We start from the raw sequence: 17975 nt of genomic DNA, 5'->3' as shown, positions 1-17975 counted from the left end.
TTAGTGCATTTCTCAGAGGTCATCCAAGGCATAACTTTACTGGGGTAGTAACTACAAGTAGATTAGAACGGGCCTTGATGCTCAAAGGGCAACTAGACACTGCTGTTGGAATAAATCCGGGAGCGGGCAACAGAAAAGACCCTTTCGAAGAAAAATTCCTGAAATAGAAGTTATTTGAGACAGGATGGAGTACAAGAATTTTCTCTTTAGATTAATTTTCTTGCATCTAAAGTAGGCTAGGTGCTACTATACTGTTCTTATTAGTCTGGTGACCCCACTACACAGGTAAGACTAGGATTTCTAGATAAGGATAACTTTTTATAAGTTAAAAAATATAACTGAAAGTTTATCCACTCAATACAGATCATAAGAGAGATTACCTCCATCTACAACCTTCTGCTTAACTTATTTCATACAATAAAATCCAGTAAAAATTAGAATTTTAATGATGGTTTATACAAGTCCTATTTTTCTGCCTACCATTTGTTTACTTCTTTCAGCTAAGATTGTTTTCAATCCTATATACTTACTATAGCAACAGAGTCATGAATCAAAAAAGACAGTTGAAAGCAAACCCAAGCAACTCCTCAAAATATTATTTACTAGAGAATCACAGTAAAAATAACCTGGTTTCACTTAATAAGGCATGTTAAGCTTTAGCCTGCTAAAGAATGGAGGAAAAATATTACTTACATAAGGTAAAGACTCATTTAGCAATAATAAATCATGGAAGCTTACTTCCAATATCATTCTTTCCCTTCATAGTGCTACAGATTTCATTTGATAAAGGGAAGATGACTCGGGGCAGAACAGGCAGAAATTGTTTCTTCATGGTAAAATAGCAGTGTTATAAGATGTCAAGATGCTCAAAATATCTCAGTTTTGTAAAAAAATAAAGTAGTTGTCATGCACAACCTTTCTCCATCTGTGATCAAGTAATAAAAGCTGTGACAAAATCTTTAAAGTCCTGTTTTGTTGTAAAACTTGACAGTTTGAAGTCCCATCAATGGATCTCACGTTTTACTACTTTCTTAAAAGCCTGAGACAAATTCAGTTAGACAGCATGAATCATGGAGAAGAGTGCAAAATAAAAGGAAAAAAATTTGGCCATTATCTTTTTTTAAAAAAGCCTTAATGAACAACTATATAAAAATGGACTGAACAGAGCAATAATGTCAGTAGTGTACAAGTCTGTGATGTTGAAAGAAATAAGTGACTTCAGCACCTAAATAGGTAACGAGACTTGATACACCTAACCTGAACCATCCAGAAAGTATTTAGGATACAAAAATGCATACATCCTAAGGTCCTTAAAAATTAATAAAGCATACAAAGAGTATCCAAATTAACCGTAATCACTTGATGTGATATTTACACTTTTGCCTAAATAAGAAAATAAAAAAGAACTTTTTGATACACATACAATGCTAAATCTCACTTAGATGCAAAGCTCCATGGAAAGATTTAGTAACTTAGTGGTCTTCTCTTGAATTTCTGCATGAGGAAGAAACATGGGGGGGAAGTGTGTGGAGTAGACTGCATTCGGTTTTCTGATTGACACTCTACATTTTTCGAAGAATCATTCCAGTCTCAGTACTATGGTGAATGCCCTCCTACATTCACACTCACCATTTTTAAGACAGGAACAGGATTTTAATCTGACTGCTGTAACTCACCTTGAGGCTACAAAAGAATTCTTTACAAAACAGGGCCGTGGCTGGCATTTGATTGCAGTGCATCTTCAAAAGCTGATGGATGCTGAATCTGGACTCGAGAACCTGCGATGGGGTATTAACTCTGTCATCCCTAAGCAGTCTGTTCCACTGGCTAATTGCCTTGACTATTAAAATGTATGGCTTACTTCTTACCTGAGTCCATCCAGCCCATGTATATGAACCAAATGGGGAAGCACTGGCCAAGATACTGCTTATGCTTAGATATTGGAAATACATCTCAACCAGCTGAGCACCTCCTTGCGGCCTAGAAGATGCATTCCGCACTGCAGATTTACTTAGTAGCCCATTAGGTTCATATGCTTAGTATTTACTCTGTCAACGTGAACCCAAGGGACAGCAAAAGAATGCTACTAACACTATATCTCCATATTAAATAGGTAGTGTCAACTTCTGAAGGTTAAATAGTAAAGGAAAAGAAGAAAATAGGAAAACAGAGCTGTAGAACAAACCAGCAAATTTTTCCCCAGAACCTGTCCATGCTCTAAAGCTTGGAGTGAAGTAACCAATACCACCTTTTCCTATATTATGAACAGAAGTTAGAAGGTTTTCTTGAGAAATAATTTAAACTTTGAATTAAACTCGACATGCTCTCTTCAGAATATTTTGCTGGCTTAATTTTCCTAGAATATTAAATAGAGTTTTCCTGGTCTTCAGAATTTTCATTATTTTAAATTTTCAGGAAAATGTTGCAATGCTCTTCTCACATTGTATGAGGTTTTACATTTTCAGGTGTGATAAGTTAAAAACTACCACTTGTTCTGATTTCTCAACATGAAAAGTGAGAAGATGCCAAGGCTGGACTTCTTTCAGTGTCACAGAAGTTACTTTCATGTAAATGAGCCAAGTTAGGGCACTGCTACTTCTACTACAGCTGCAGCTCCTGTACTGTGTTTCACTGAAATTTAAAACAAGATAATGCAGAGAAGAGAGGAATCATAGTCTCCTAAAGAAAATCCAAACTTTTTTCTTTAGGTTACATAAGGAGTATAGTGCCCCAGTTTGAGAAGCAGAAAAGAGACTTTGAGGATTCTCTGCAAAAAGCAGTTTGTTAATTCTTAATATTGCCTTTGATTTTCACCTTCCTTTCTGATACTTACCATCACTTCAAGTTGTGATCTTCTGAAGAAAGGACTGTTGGGTTTAGTTATACACTGGACAGGTGAGGGAACTGAAACTGTAAAGTTCTAGAGAAATTCAGAAGTTAAAAAGACACACCTATTTATCCCTTTTCTTTCTTTCTGCATAATGTCCTCTTATTATTGTTGAAAGATTGGCTTTTTAGGTTTTATTAATCTCAGATTTTTTATTTGGTTTCTTTAATCCATTCCTGTGATGTGTGCACAGACATAAAGTAATGCTCAGACATTTTCTGAAGATCTTTATTTGATATGGATATTTTTAATTATTTTTGTCAGTAGAAGTGTTCTTGATTGGTTCTATAAGAGGTGCTGAGTTTTAAGAAAATATGCACAAAGCTTGCACCTTTGTGAATCTTACCAGATCTCTTTGACAGTGTGTCTCTGCTCCTGTTGCATTAGGAACAGTAGCAACTGCAGAGAGGGAAGCCAAGTATCAAAGAACTATTTCAGCTAGTGACACAAATCTGTAGTTAGAAGCAAGAACAAACCGATAATCATGATTTTTTTTCACCCTGCTACCTTGTCTGTTCTACATCTTGAATCAAAAACTGGGATGTTCCAAAAGCAGCAATTTGAATTGCAGCTTTTTTAAATCTTCTTTCCCTAGGCTGCAGTGACTCCTCTGTAGCAGTGACGTTGTCTAAGGCTTCAACATAACTTAGCTCCTTACTTTCAGAATTTACAGCTATCTTATATACAGTTCATGTGAGCAAAAAGGAGTAATCATTGGAATTTACTCCATTTAAAACAGACATATATGATCTCATTTCCTTTGAACATGATGGGAGTAAATGCCTCTGCCTCACATGTAGACACTGCATTCTTGACTTCTACATTCTGAGAGTGAACTTGAATCTTTTGCCCAGAATACAGTGTCATTTACTTTTCTCAAGGTTTTGTAAGGTATCTGTGGGATATCTCTGTGGGATCAGCACCTTGCTGTACTGTAAGCCTGGAGGACAGAAAGCAAACCCTATGACAGCTAAAACAGCACTAGATTAATGCCTGTTGCGCACCTGAATCTCATCCCAATAATCTACTGTTAACACCTTTGCCTCTGGGAGGGTGACACTGAACTATGTCATTAAACCATTTTGTTCTTTGCCAGTTACCTTTTCTTCTCTTCATGGTGCCCTTCTAACTTCTCTGTATTTCATCTTCCATGTTCTGGGCTAGTTTGTACCACAGTAACGGCACAAAAAGAGGAAGCAAAAGTTCTTTAAACCAAAGCGGTCATTAATCTGCCTCACAGTAAGGACTATGTGCAGTGAGTGGAGGTTAAATCCTGAATTATAATGAGTACTCAAAAAACACTGTCTTCAAAAGAAAACAGCAGGTTTATGATCCTCAGGTGTAAAAGAAAGGGGGGAAAAAAGCCAGCTTACTAAACCATTAAATATAAAATGGAAATATTAAATGAAGAACCAATTCTTTCCCATGGGAGCATTCACCACGAAATTTCCTTAAATAATCGCTTCTATCTAATAACACAATAAAGAAAAAGACCTTGCATAAAACGAATTACAGATTTTAATCCTCTACACTGAAGGAAACCCTTAAATTAGATGGCCATTTCAATTTATTTTCAAAACAACAAGAGCAAGTCATGCAGAATCAAGTCTCTCATGGGACTAATCAAAATTGAATTTGCAGTTTCCTGTACTATGCTGACAATCATTTACAATAAAATCAGAATGAGAAAGGGAAATTGTCCGTGGGACCACTGAGCCAGGTAATAGCTTCAGTGTAACACGGTCACACAGCTAAATCAAATTAAAATGTACCCAGAATTTTAATATGGTTGAGCTAGGCCTTACTTTGCTTATAGGTTTCTAGATTGCAATTTTAAGTAACAGACCGGGAGCAAAAAAATACTACTCATTGTGATAATCAGGCATTTTATGTTACCAGTAATTTGTTTAAATTAACATGACATTAAAATTGTGTTAGACAAAACAAAGAAAATTAGTTTGCAAACTATTTCAGTTTGAAACTGTTATGACATAATGGAAACACAAAGGAAAGCCATTTTATCACTTCAAATTTCTAGTCCTTCTGTGTACATCTACAAACCTTGTAAATGGCAATTACATTGTCCCATCTTACAAAACTCAAAAGACTCATAGGCACAACATAAAGAACAAGGAATACTCCAAATATTTAATTATTTTCAGATGTCTAAATATATAAATAAATTTACATATCCACAATGTGTCTTACACAATTAGGGAACAAAGATTGGTATACTTCAGTTTAAAAATAACACATTACTAACATGATTTGAAAGAAATATTCCAGCCATATAGCAAGCCTAGCCCTGCAGAACATCTTGGCTATACTTTGCACAAGTTTATTTCCACAAGCAGCCAGCCCATGGCTATCACAGTGGTTGCAGTGGAGGGAAATGTCCACTGGAATTTAGATACATATCTCTTTGTTCTTAAGTTAGTTAACTGTCTCCCAATCAGCAAATAATTCCTTCTTTTAAAAGTCTGGTGACCTTAGAGGATTCACTGAAAAGGGCAATAAAATAGATGAGATCTGGACACTGGAAGTATCTCCAGCCCAGAGCTCCTACATTTCCTGAAAAACACTTGTTCTATATGATGCAGGCCTGCAAATGCAGACTATATTTGTAAATTATACAAATAATTAAAAACACTCACTGGAGCAGTACCCCTGCTTTGTGGCACACAAGTACCCCAACCACCAAAATACAGGGCTAATTTTTTGCCTTGCTTCTATCACAGTGGGTATTAAGTAGGTACACAGACGAAGACAGCTGGAACCGGGAAGAGTTACACACTGCAAAATAAGTAACCCAGAAAACAGCCAACTCTCCTCAGTAAATTCTGCTGTATTTTAAGCCACTATCAAAAACCCCTACATAAATGGCTACTGTGCAACTACTGAATGGCTATGCAACTGATGTACAGCAGATCTGCAGCATGCTATATTGTGACCTGCAATGCATATGCATTTCAAATGCACTGAAATAGTGAATACAAAATGTTTTCTTCCAGAACTTGAAGATCAGCAGGTCTCTATCATGGCACTGCTCTAGTCTGCACAGACCTAGATTCAAACCTGTAATGTAAGATGAAAATTGTAGCTTTATTAAAAATGGGTATTACTTGCATCAATAGCTCTTTTAAGAATCAATAGTACAGCTACTTACACTTGCTCATGACCTGTTTTATATGAGCAAGTTTGTTTCATTGCCACTGTTAAAATCAGTCACCTACTTCATTACATGATACACATATCCTTCTGCTTAATTTAAGAAGAACAGAAAGAAGAGTAGATACTTCTTATTTTGCATGTAAGCAAATTGCCACATGATAAGCAAAAGCGTGAGCAATAGGTTTGACAATACGTTTACAGAACTTTCTTGCGCACTTCTACCTCTCCAGCAGGAGGGAAGCTCCAAGCAGTAAGCCAGCTTTCATTTACATCAGGATAAAGGCAATCACCTCCAAGCAGCTGACAAACTGCAAACTCAAATGTCAGCTTACTTACTGCTCAGTAACCCACTTTTGTTCCCAAACTTTACTCACACCCTTGCACTGTCAGATAGGGTGGCTGTAAAGTTTCAGGGAATATGGAACTTCTGAGGGCTCTTACTTTGGTGTGTAGACAAAGACTCACTGGGGCACAGCTTCAGACACACCTCAGTGTAGGTATCTAAATGAATGAAATTCTAGCTAAGTGTCCAAGCTGTCCTTGCAGCAAATGGTGACATTGGACTCAGCTCAGTATACTTTATCTACTTCAAGTACAGGGCATAATTTTTTACAGGGGAAGTCAGTGCTTGGTTTTCTAAATTTCCTAATAATCTATTTTAATGTTTGATTAATTTCAATTTGATGCAATTCTACCCCCCATCATTATTCCTTTTTGCTGTTTTAACATGATGGTTTTCTAATTTAAAACCTCACTTAAAATACAATTGGATTAATCCACTCTAGATGTAAACATACCCATCTTCAAAAATTTCATGTTAAACCAGGTAATGTCACATTTACTTCTGTTGGGAAAGCAAACTGGTTTTACCTCTCACAAAGCCTTTGAAATGCAGTACATGATTCCACTTCTAAGCAGTGTGTCAAGTTCACTGAGATGGGATTCGAAAAAAACCCGAAAGTTTAAAATAAGACCGTACTGTAAAAATTGCACAATTCTTTTAATTTCCCACATAGAATATATAGCTCATAATAGTGTAAGTATCTGTTGAAGTGACAGTGTACAGACCTATTAGTTCTGTACACAATAGTTCCACTGTAGGACTAATAATGAAAAGAAAAGTACCAAGTTATGAAAACATTTGTGTTCTTTTAGTACTGATATATAATATTCTAAATTTAAACCCATTTTGCAAGTGTCTTTATGACTGAAGCAATCCATGCCATTATGTTATAGTAAAGAACTGTGTAATCTTCTTGGAGAGAGATTAATGAACAAACCCTTTTTGCTAGAGCATAACACACACAGATTAATCTCAAAACTAGTTAAAACATTCAAATCACTTCACTTTTCTTTGTAAATCACATTTTAAACCTGTCCTAAGGCCAAGAAAAGTCTGTTAAGCTGTCCAGTCTAACCCCTGGCCTGCAAGCAGAATTATTCTTATTTACAACATAATTCTTGGAAACTCTTTTCTCATGCAGCTTGTTTCTAAGACCCAAATTTTTAACCAAATGCATTTTAATGTTGTCATTGGAAAATATTTGCTGATACTGAGCCTGTGTTTTCTTTGCTGCAGTACAACACCACCAGGGTTTATCTACTATAAAAAGGAATACAGATAAGCCCTTTCTTTTGTGTAGTTTTTTTTCTATGTAGATTTCAGAGCATATTTTTTTCTCGCATTTCCAATTGGTCCATGTCTTTCAAGTACACAACCCAAAACTGAACAATGTTCTCCAGTTTACCAACGCAAAACAGAAGTTTCAATTTACAGATCACTGCTGTCTTTCTGTTTGAGAATCTTAAAACAGTTGCCTGCCTGACAGCAGTATAAAACTGCAGACTTTTCTCATCTTTTGATCTATCATTATTCACAGAACTTCTCCTACAGAACAAATCCATTGCAAGATATCCCCCATACTATTATGTCTTCCACTATTCCTCCCCAGCTACATGGAGCACTTTGCATTTGTTCCTATTGAACAACAATTTTTTCACACTTTGTCTCATTGTGTCAGGACTATTTTGAGTTCTGTCTTCCAACAAGATGTGACTTGCTAATTTCTTGGGGTTGTTTCTTTTTCTTAACACAGACTAAAAATAGTAATAAAACATCCATTTGTATTTGAAAATCCTGGAAATCTAAAAGGCTGCAGGCAATTCTACCTTTGAAATAATACTAAACATTCATTAAAAACCACCAACTTCACAGTACTTTCTCTGCCAGAGTTCAGTCTTTCAAACTCCTGCATGTTGTCAGCTATTAGCTTCCCAAAGTTCTCAGAATAAGCAGGAAGCAGGTGTCCATGAAAATGCAAATTTTCTATGGCCAGTGCTCCCAAGGGAATGATGCTTCCAATTTGTACTTCACTTCTTTTTCCAAATGCATAAGAATTTCACAAAGCAAAAAAAAAAATCTAAATTAGCATGTCTACACTGATCACTGTGCTACAGAAACATAAAACAAAACAGTAGTTATCTGGGTACTAATAAAAATATAATAAAAAAATCTTAGTACTCACCATTTATGAGACTGACCAGTGCATCCACATCAGCTTAACTGTAACTCAGACATTATTGTAACTATGAGAAATAATTGATGGTAAATGAACATGCTGAGACTAGAATCCAGGAGCAAAAGTGCACACTTGAACAATTTAAGAAAAGAGTGATGGGGTGAAAACTGTTACAGAAGCCCATTAAATCCCTATACATTAATATATATAGACTACTCCTGTAGGACTCCCTACAGGCACAGCATACGTATAGGCAGGTCAGTATATAAAGAAAGAATGAGATAGAGTAGAACAAAATCCCTTCAGAATGATGAAAGACTTGCTTGTGATACAGAAATAAAACTCAGGACTAATAATGACATTTTAGGTATTAATCTAAATCTCCAGATTTCTGCGCTTTCAGCCATCCCTTAATGCTGTGTTTTATTTAAATACAGACATACTGGGTCCAAATCTGTCACATTAGCGTAATGTTGATCCTGCTTTTTTATTATAAAGGACTCAAAATACCACATGAATAGGTGATTTCTGAAGTTAATAAAGTCTGTATTACAGCTTTGTTCCTTAGACTGATCAACAGGCATAATGATTCTTCTGTGTTATTAAAATTCTCCGCTTCCTCAATCCAGAGGGTAGCATGATCATAGCTGTGGGGAAGGGCTGCAGAGCAACTGAGAAAGAGGAACATAACTCTGGTGAACCACAGGTATTTTTGAGATCCTCACCCCTCAATACAAGAGTGACAAATGGAGTCTCTCAACCTGTCCACATTTTTGTCTTTTAATAGAATCCTTAAGTTTCACTTAATTACAAGAAGTTGGAATTCACCAGCATTTTGATTTAGGCTTATTTGTATCACACTTAAAATATAAAGGATTATGGGGATGAGAAAGAAGAAAATGTTGGAACATCAAAGCAGTTCGTATTGCAAATGGTCTGAAGGGCAACATACAATTTGATACCAGGAGAGATACAGCAGCTTATCTTCAAATCATTCTTCAGAAAACTTTACAAATGGAAAGCAATTGAATCAGTGCCAGGGCACATTTAATTTCACAAAGATGAACAGAAATGCCAAAATTTCTTACAGCTTACCAGAGAAAGAGCTCAGAAGATTTCAACACATTTTCTAGTTCACACAATTTACTTCAACTACTGACTAAAACTTTATCCTATTTAAATGTAATAATTGTATTGTGATCTCCAACAATATGATGCAATAATTTGCCTTCATTTTATTCTGCTCTAGGAAAAAATGGAAATTGATCTACTGTGTAGTACTAATTTCACAGAAAAACATGAAACTGCATCAAGAAAGAATGGTTCAATATACTTCAGGACTTACATGGCAAAGGCAGTAAATTTTTCCTACACAGCAGGAAATGTCAGGCAATGCTCTATTGAAGAGTGTAGTTTAATACCTATTGCATACAGACCTATTGCCAAGTCCACTGTTTCAGCGACAGGCAGCCCCACTCAGAAATGATTGATGCTGCCATATTGATAAAAACTACACTACAGTACTAGAATTACCAAGTACAGTAACACAAAGAAAAGTCCATTTGCTCTGGACCCCACAACTTAATTCTTATCTCTAAATTTCCCTTTCAACCAGAAAAGCTGTTATTCTGTTCTATATCATGCATGGCCACTTTTTAAAGGATTAAGAGACTCTCTCACGTAAAAATAACAAAGTGACACAAGATCTGCTATTCTGTTGCACGGCACTGCATCCTAAGGCAGATCACCAGATCCTTATATGCCTATTCAATTCCTCTCCAAATTTTAGAAATTGTAGGGATTTCTATTTTCTCTACACAAAAACTGGCACTGCAATGTGACTACACTGTAACCCTGGTAGCACTTGTTATTCTTTTGATTACAGGTATAGACAAAGGTCAGTGTGAACTTTGAGTACCATCTAAGAACTGTATAAAATGAGTGCGTCCATATTGAGAGGCATCTACAGCATGTGAATGTAAGGTTTAAAAAGGATTTGGGTTAATGGTTACTAGGATGGAGATGTTTCAGCAATCCCTGTGCAGCAGCAACAATCTCTTCCTCAAATACTAACAACAAGAAATGCTAAAAATCAGAAATTTAAAGAATTTATCCTATTAAAGTGACTGTATTGAAACAAAATTATCATACAGCTTAAGTTCTCCAGTCACTTTTCCCAAGGGAAAAATGATTTCTTGCTCTCCACAATGTATCTCCTACTTACCGGATTATTATCTTATTTAACTTCATTGTCACCAATCCTTCTGTTCCCTAACCATTCCTCAAAGCTATAAAAAAGAAATAGATTCACAACTAGAAAGAAAACACACATTCTGAAACACTCCAAAACAAAAGGAAAAGACTGTAACAGTACTCAGTAGGACCCAGTACACAAGTGGAGCAATTTGCACCATGCAGTTTGACATGTCCTAAGAGACCCGGAATTTTTTGCAACATTTGAAAATTGCTAATAGCTGCTGTCAGGAAACAGCACTTACCACAATACAGAACCAAGGAATTTTCACACATATTAGAAGGTGACAAAGGTATGTCAATATATATAGATGAATTTCCTCTCATATGCACATGCACACACATAACAAGTAATAGACAGATGGGCAGACAGCTGCCTCATTTCACCTCATTTCACAGTCACCACAAAGTCCCTGGTCATTAGACACCCTGAAGATTCAGTATCTCTAGACTGTATTTAATGCTGATTGAAAACAGACCTCTGAAGACCTCTAGAGTCAGACACAGATCACTCATTTTAACTGCCTACATCTCTCTACTCATTATGTGAGAAGCTGAGACAAAACATTAGCTATTTGTTCTGCTGGAATCTAGTCCACCCTTTTAAGGCCAACCTCAACATACTTTGAGAACAGGAAGGTAACAGCAGTGACAAAATCCATGATATCTGCTCCCTTTTCTACACACCCCCCAACAATCCCCTTCACGCTTTCTGGGTGACTCCTGAGATGTCTGACCAGCCCAGCCTTATCTAAATATAAAAGGAATGCCTAAACATTCCGTGATGAGATAGGCACCCTGTCATACTATAATTCAGATTGGAAAGGACCTTAAGGAGGTCTCCAGCCCAAAGTCCTGCTCAAAGTAGGGTCAAAACTGAATTCAGATCAGATATAGGATCTTACTATGTTCATAGAATTCCAAGATGAAAAAACAACAGCAGCATCTTATTATTTTTTCTGAATCTGAAATAATTTAGCTTTAATTTTAGTTAGCAATGGTTGCAATTCCTCAAAAATTAGTGGTGTGTTCAATAGCATGTTTTTCCACAAATAATTACACTTCAGGGTTAAACAAGGTTTTATATTTAAATAATACCAGAATCCATGCAACATTCTCTCTATTATACTTCTTCACATAAAAGGAAAATAAAGACAAAACTACTGAAGAATAAAGCATGTATTTTGAAAATACGTGAAGTGTATAAGACATATAAAACGGATTTAGCTTTTAAGTATATGTTTTGAAAAGTATTTGTTTAAATGCAAATGATGGCTAGAAGACAGCAGACCAATATAATATGTACAAAACTCTAGGTTGACTCTTCTGGTACCAAGAAAAAGATAATACACAGAAGAAGAAAAGAAGAACAAAGGCAAAGAGAGATGGAAAGATTTCTTTGTACATTTTACCAATGATCCCCTGATTTTAACATCCTTTGACAGCAGCGTTAGGCAGGCTAAATGGCAAAACTCCCAAAACGTGGAGAGCAACTCACAACTCCAGCTTGTTTTTCACATTAGACAGCCTAAATTTTAAAAAAAAGGGGAGGCTTTAGGTCTCCAAAGTCAACTTTGCATTTTAGGACTCCATTCTGCTAATTATTTCAGCATCACAGGTTAAAAACAAGAGAGTTGACAGAAGGACAACTTCCCAAGCCTGTATTAAGTTACCATGTCATCCCTTCGACTCAAGTGGTCATAAAGGTTAATGAGCACATATTCACACACAAATGCCAAGACTTTAGAATGTTTTCCTCAACACATGTGAACTCTGTATCTCTTTCTATCACATACAACCTCATATCTCTACTATTTTCCATCTTCTAAGCTCTTTAACCAATTTTTGCATTAGCTTGTGCCTAATTAAAAAAAAAAAAAATTAGTAGTATATGAAGAGTAATCACAAAAAGGAAACCCCACCAGCAGTTCAAATAACTATTATTTATCAGGTAACGTCCTGCTGTTTATTAAAACAACTATCAACCTGCAATTGTTTTTCAATTAAATTTAGAAACTCAAAAGTCTGCAAAACTAGATCTTAAAAAAGAACCTCAAAATCTTAAAAACAAACTACCCAATAATGTCTTTTACTAGAAAAAGACAAAGAATATAGTGGTGGAAATAGTGGAATAACAAAAAAATCTCTCTTTTGTAGCACTCCAAGCATTAATTTTGCATTTTAGTATGGCCCAAATTAAAGAAGTTAAAGAGGAAGGTCAAGTTACAGGTTTACAATTAAAATCAAAGCATCTTACTAGAATGACATCTTACTTTTTCTCAAATGTAATTTTGGAAGCCACAAATTCTGAAAGGAAACAGTTTCTAATCACCTGCACAATTGAATACTCCTTATATGAAAGCATAAAAGCAGAGGGAGAAGCTAAAAATTAATAAGTAACTTTTAAAAAATCAAAGATGAAAATCAAGAAAAGTAGGAACAAATTTGGAAACAAAAAGCAGAGAGTTTTACCTTGAAAAGCAGCTGCATTATGAGATATAAAAAATTTTAATGCAGCGCTTGATGTTTGAAGAACTTGTGGTATATCTTGCTTTCCTGCAGTGTGATACCTTTCTTATCTTTCTGGCACAGCATGTTGGATTTTTACAAGTTCAAACTTGGAGATCAACACCTAAGGAAAAGGCAGTTACATCGCTTAATATAAAACAGAAGTACGTAAAACACAAACACCTAGAAAACAGCTACCTTTTCTTTTTTTTTCTTTTTTTACGTGGCAAATTGGCAATAGAATATCCAAAGCTTTAAAATATTTAGTCTTGTTCAACAGAACAGGATACTTCTATTATAGAGTATATTTATTACACTTAATTAAAGTTACATAATATAAATTCCCTGACACTGTAATCTTGTTCCAGCTGTGAATACTGCTAACTAATGTTGGTTAAATATACTGAATATGCATTGTACAACATGCTACAGGTGGCATATGCCCCACTCCTGGAAACACTCAAGATCTGGTTAGATGGGGCTCTGGGCAACCTGATCTAGTTGAAGATGATGCTGCTCATTGCAGACTAGATGACTTTTACAAGCCCCTTTCAACACAAACTATTCTCTGATTCTATGACCCTCTAGAATACTGAACTGCTGGGGCAGCTCATGGCTGGCATTCCTGTGCTTCTGTAAATCTTGGACTAGAAAAAGGTAACTACTTCCAAACATTATAAACACATCAGTGGAAAGCCCATTCCTAACAGGTTCATAATGAATATGCTTATACTAACTTCTATATGGAGCAGTTTTAACTTCCACTCTAATATTCCTAACTGTGTCTTTCTCTAATGTCAAACATTCCCACGTCAAACATTCCCACAGAATCCACGACACAAACTCTCTACTTCCCTAATAGGTTGGGAGACATTTCTACAAAGGAGTATTTTTGTTTTTTTGGACACATTGAAATACCAGAGGGAAAATTCAGTACTTTTGTAACTTTACAGCTGGAGCATAATCAAGTATAAAAGGCATTATTCACCTTTCTTGTTATCATGTATTCAAAATCTTTTTCTTTTTTAATACTGTTATCTAAACAATGATTTCTAATATAAAGAACAAACATACCATGAAAGAATAAATATGAGAATTTAAATTAAATTAATACAAAATTTGACAGTCCAATCCAAATTTTGCTCTCAAATATGTTATTTCACTGACAGATATGACAAGATTTCATGGAAACATAGTGAGAAACTTTTCATCTGCATGACATTTCAACTTCTACATTTTAGTTATTAACAAATAATAAATATACAGGGTAACTGCACATATGCAGTTCCCTGTGTACACAGGCACAGATATGAATAATACTTGTCTAATATTAAAATTAAATAACCTTAAAATAAGCTCTATTACCCAAACTCTTCTTAGTATTTTCAAACAATTGTTAGGCACTGCTTAACTTTCACACCTTTGTCTCTTGTAAAGCAAAAGCTAATCTGAAACTTTATCAAGGCTTTATGGACTTGAGTAAAGCTTCAAGAAGACACACTTTCACCAAAATCCTAAAATAATAATGAATATTTCCATATGGCTTCAGACGACTCTTCAGCATTGTTTTACTCCCTTGATTTTATGAAAGATATCTTTTAAGCAGCATCTTTTGTACATGGATGTCATTTCCAACCCCAAGGGAATTTTGTTCTCTAGTTTTAAGACTGCTAATCACGTACATATAAAGTCCATTTTATTGACCTACTTTTGTTCTGGCTCATTAAACACAGCTGCCTTCACTGGCCAGGAAAAGTAACCAAATACAACACAGAGAGAACCCAACTGACTAAAAACTGGATTGTTGCTCAAAACCCAGAGTGACTTTGTAGTTGTTTTTTTAAAGACCTAAGGAACAGCTTACAGATAATGTCTCAGAAGACATGTAAACCAGAAATGTCTTCCATTTCAGTACAAGCAGTATTACAAAACCCACATAATTTTTCTGAGTTTTCACATCTAAAAAACTTTCTATCTTCCAAAAAAATTGTTTTGTCAATAACCAATTTTGAAAGAGAGGAAGAAAACACTTTCTACTCCAAAAAGGCAAATTGGTCCTTTTCAGTACCAAATTATGATGGCTCTACACTGTGATCCAGTTTGAGACAAGATCACATAACAGTTAGAAGTGAAATATCATAGCTTGTAATGAAATTATATTGAAGTAAACAGTTACAGTATAGGAAAGGTTTTTAGAACTGAAAATAATCTAAATCAGTGTAGGAAAGTTTGGGAAGAAAACCATTACTTGTTCTGAGGTGCAAGTTTACCCATTCAGAACTGAATTCAAACTTTTATTCATGGTCTCAGCTGTACAAATCTCTATTTTCAGTACCTTGTGATAAACAAATGCTGACAGGATGAGGACATTAACTGCCAGGAAGAGAAAATGCCAGATCCGTAGTAAATTTCTGCCTGTCTGTTTAGACTTCCAAGAGATCAAATCCAGGGTCTGAAAAATCCCAAAACAGACTTAGGATTGTCATGACAGTCTTTCAAAAGCCAGCACTGAAATACCATCTGGCTTGGAAGCAATTGTCAAATCAGTGGTTTATTTCAAAATGGATTTGGAACCTGTATTGGACTTAAGTCCTTCTCATGCTTATCCTTTAATATTTATTAACTTTTTTTTGTTACGAGCACCATTCCAGACTTAGCATTACTTGCTATCACTACAATTGTTGTTGTAAAGTACTTCAGCTTTGCTCAGTAAAAGAGATGGGGATCAGCCTCAAGCACCTGACCCTGACTGTTGACACTGCTGAACTATCACCTCACTTCTTTCTGTTGCTCTATGCAGCAGGCACCAGTATTTCTCTCACCTGCACTTCAAGAGATGGTGCATTCTATATATTGCTTTCAAAGGGCACTCCACACAACTGCAGTACAAGTTTGGCTCCTTCCTTATACACTCAAAGCTCATCTTCCTGCCTACTAAGAAGCATCCCAGCAAGGGGAAGCCATCCCTGCATACACCAATACTACAGCTCACAGAACAAAACATGTCATCCTGTCCAAAAGCCCTCCTATTTCTGTGACTGCCTGAATTTTGGGGAATCCAGCGTCTTGGCGCCACAAAAGCATTGTATTGGTTCTCAAGAAGATTCAAGAGAAAATCCCATGGAGTGAGGACAGTCCATTCCTTCTACAGGACACCAGTCTGAAATGTTCACACACGAAATTATATTGTTGGCAGCAGTCCTCACAAAAACAGAGGTGATATAATGAACATCAGTAACTGATTTGACAGAGCATTTCACTTTCTGTCTCTGACCAAATAATTTTTCAGAGCTCTGAATGCCTGTTAAACAAAGTAATTATAAGTTTCCCTGCCTCCACACAACAGAAAAAAGAATTAACTGGACTTGAGGCAGAACCAAAATCCAAATTACCTGAATGTATATTATACTAGAAACCCAAATCAAAATTGAAATATGATCTTGGAATTGTATTAAAGTAATTGCATTAAAGTAACCTGCTGGATTTTAAACTGATTTCTATTGTTACTTTAGGGGAATTAGCAAGAATATTTTAACTTGAATTAACAACAGTACCACAGACCAACTTTTTCTGGCATTATCTCATTCTTCCAGGACAGTTTTTCTCATTTATTCAATTTCATATTCGGAACGGTTCTCTACCAAAAAGCCTTTGCAATAAAATTCATACTAATCAGAGTCTTCACTCCCTTTTATGCTTTTTGTTTTCATAACTGCATACATGATCTCCCAACGTTTGCTGAAAAAAAACCTAGACTGATTCCTGAAAAAAACACCAATCCAAAACCAAAAAAGCAAACTAACAGAAACCAACCAAAAACCAAACTGCTGAGAAAAAAAATCTCCAGCATTTCCCCCTGCCTTCACTGGGAATTGTTTGATTCTATAGTGATAGCAAATGTAACATTTTTCAATAAGCCACAGAATTCAGCTTTTTGGTGCAAACAGAAGCCTGAAAGTTTGATCACTTACATCTCTGTAAAGAAGGCAAGACTGAGTGGTTTACCAGCCATTTTATTCTGCTGTTGCTAAAATCATATCATAAATTGGTTTGGGTTGGAAGGACCTTACAGAACATCTAGTTCCAACCCTCTGCCATGGGCAGAGACATCTTTCATTAGACCAAGTTGTTCAAAGTCCCATCAAGCCTGGCGTTGAATACTTCCAGGGATTGGGGATCCACAACTTGCACAACTTCTCTGCTCTAAATATTCAGAGAGAAAGAAACCAGAAAATAAATACTATTTGCAACCAAAATAACAAGAAAAGCTCAGAGCTCCCATTTAATCTGTGTGAAAAAATCAGCTGCTGAAATTAGCTAAAAACTCTAGATCTGCTAGCATATAGGGTAAAAGAGTTTCCACTTCAATAAAGTTGCTTAGGTTACAATACCAGAAAAGATATACAATACCTTGAACACAGGAAATAAAAACATGCAAAAATGTACTTTGCAGACAACAGGGTTTTTTTTTCCAAATAACTGCAGTGATATTGATCCACAAAAAAATAAAATAAAAAACTCCAAACCTAACCTTTGAGTACTTTTTTTATTTTTTTCATTCTTTATACAGCAAAAAAAGTGTCTTTTAGGATTTTTAATTACTGAGGTTATTCAGTACAGTCCCACCAAAACTGTAC

This window comes from Sylvia atricapilla, chromosome 2 (assembly GCF_009819655.1).
Source record: "Sylvia atricapilla isolate bSylAtr1 chromosome 2, bSylAtr1.pri, whole genome shotgun sequence".
Lineage (NCBI taxonomy): Eukaryota > Metazoa > Chordata > Aves > Passeriformes > Sylviidae > Sylvia > Sylvia atricapilla.
This window is presented reverse-complemented; position numbering follows the sequence as displayed.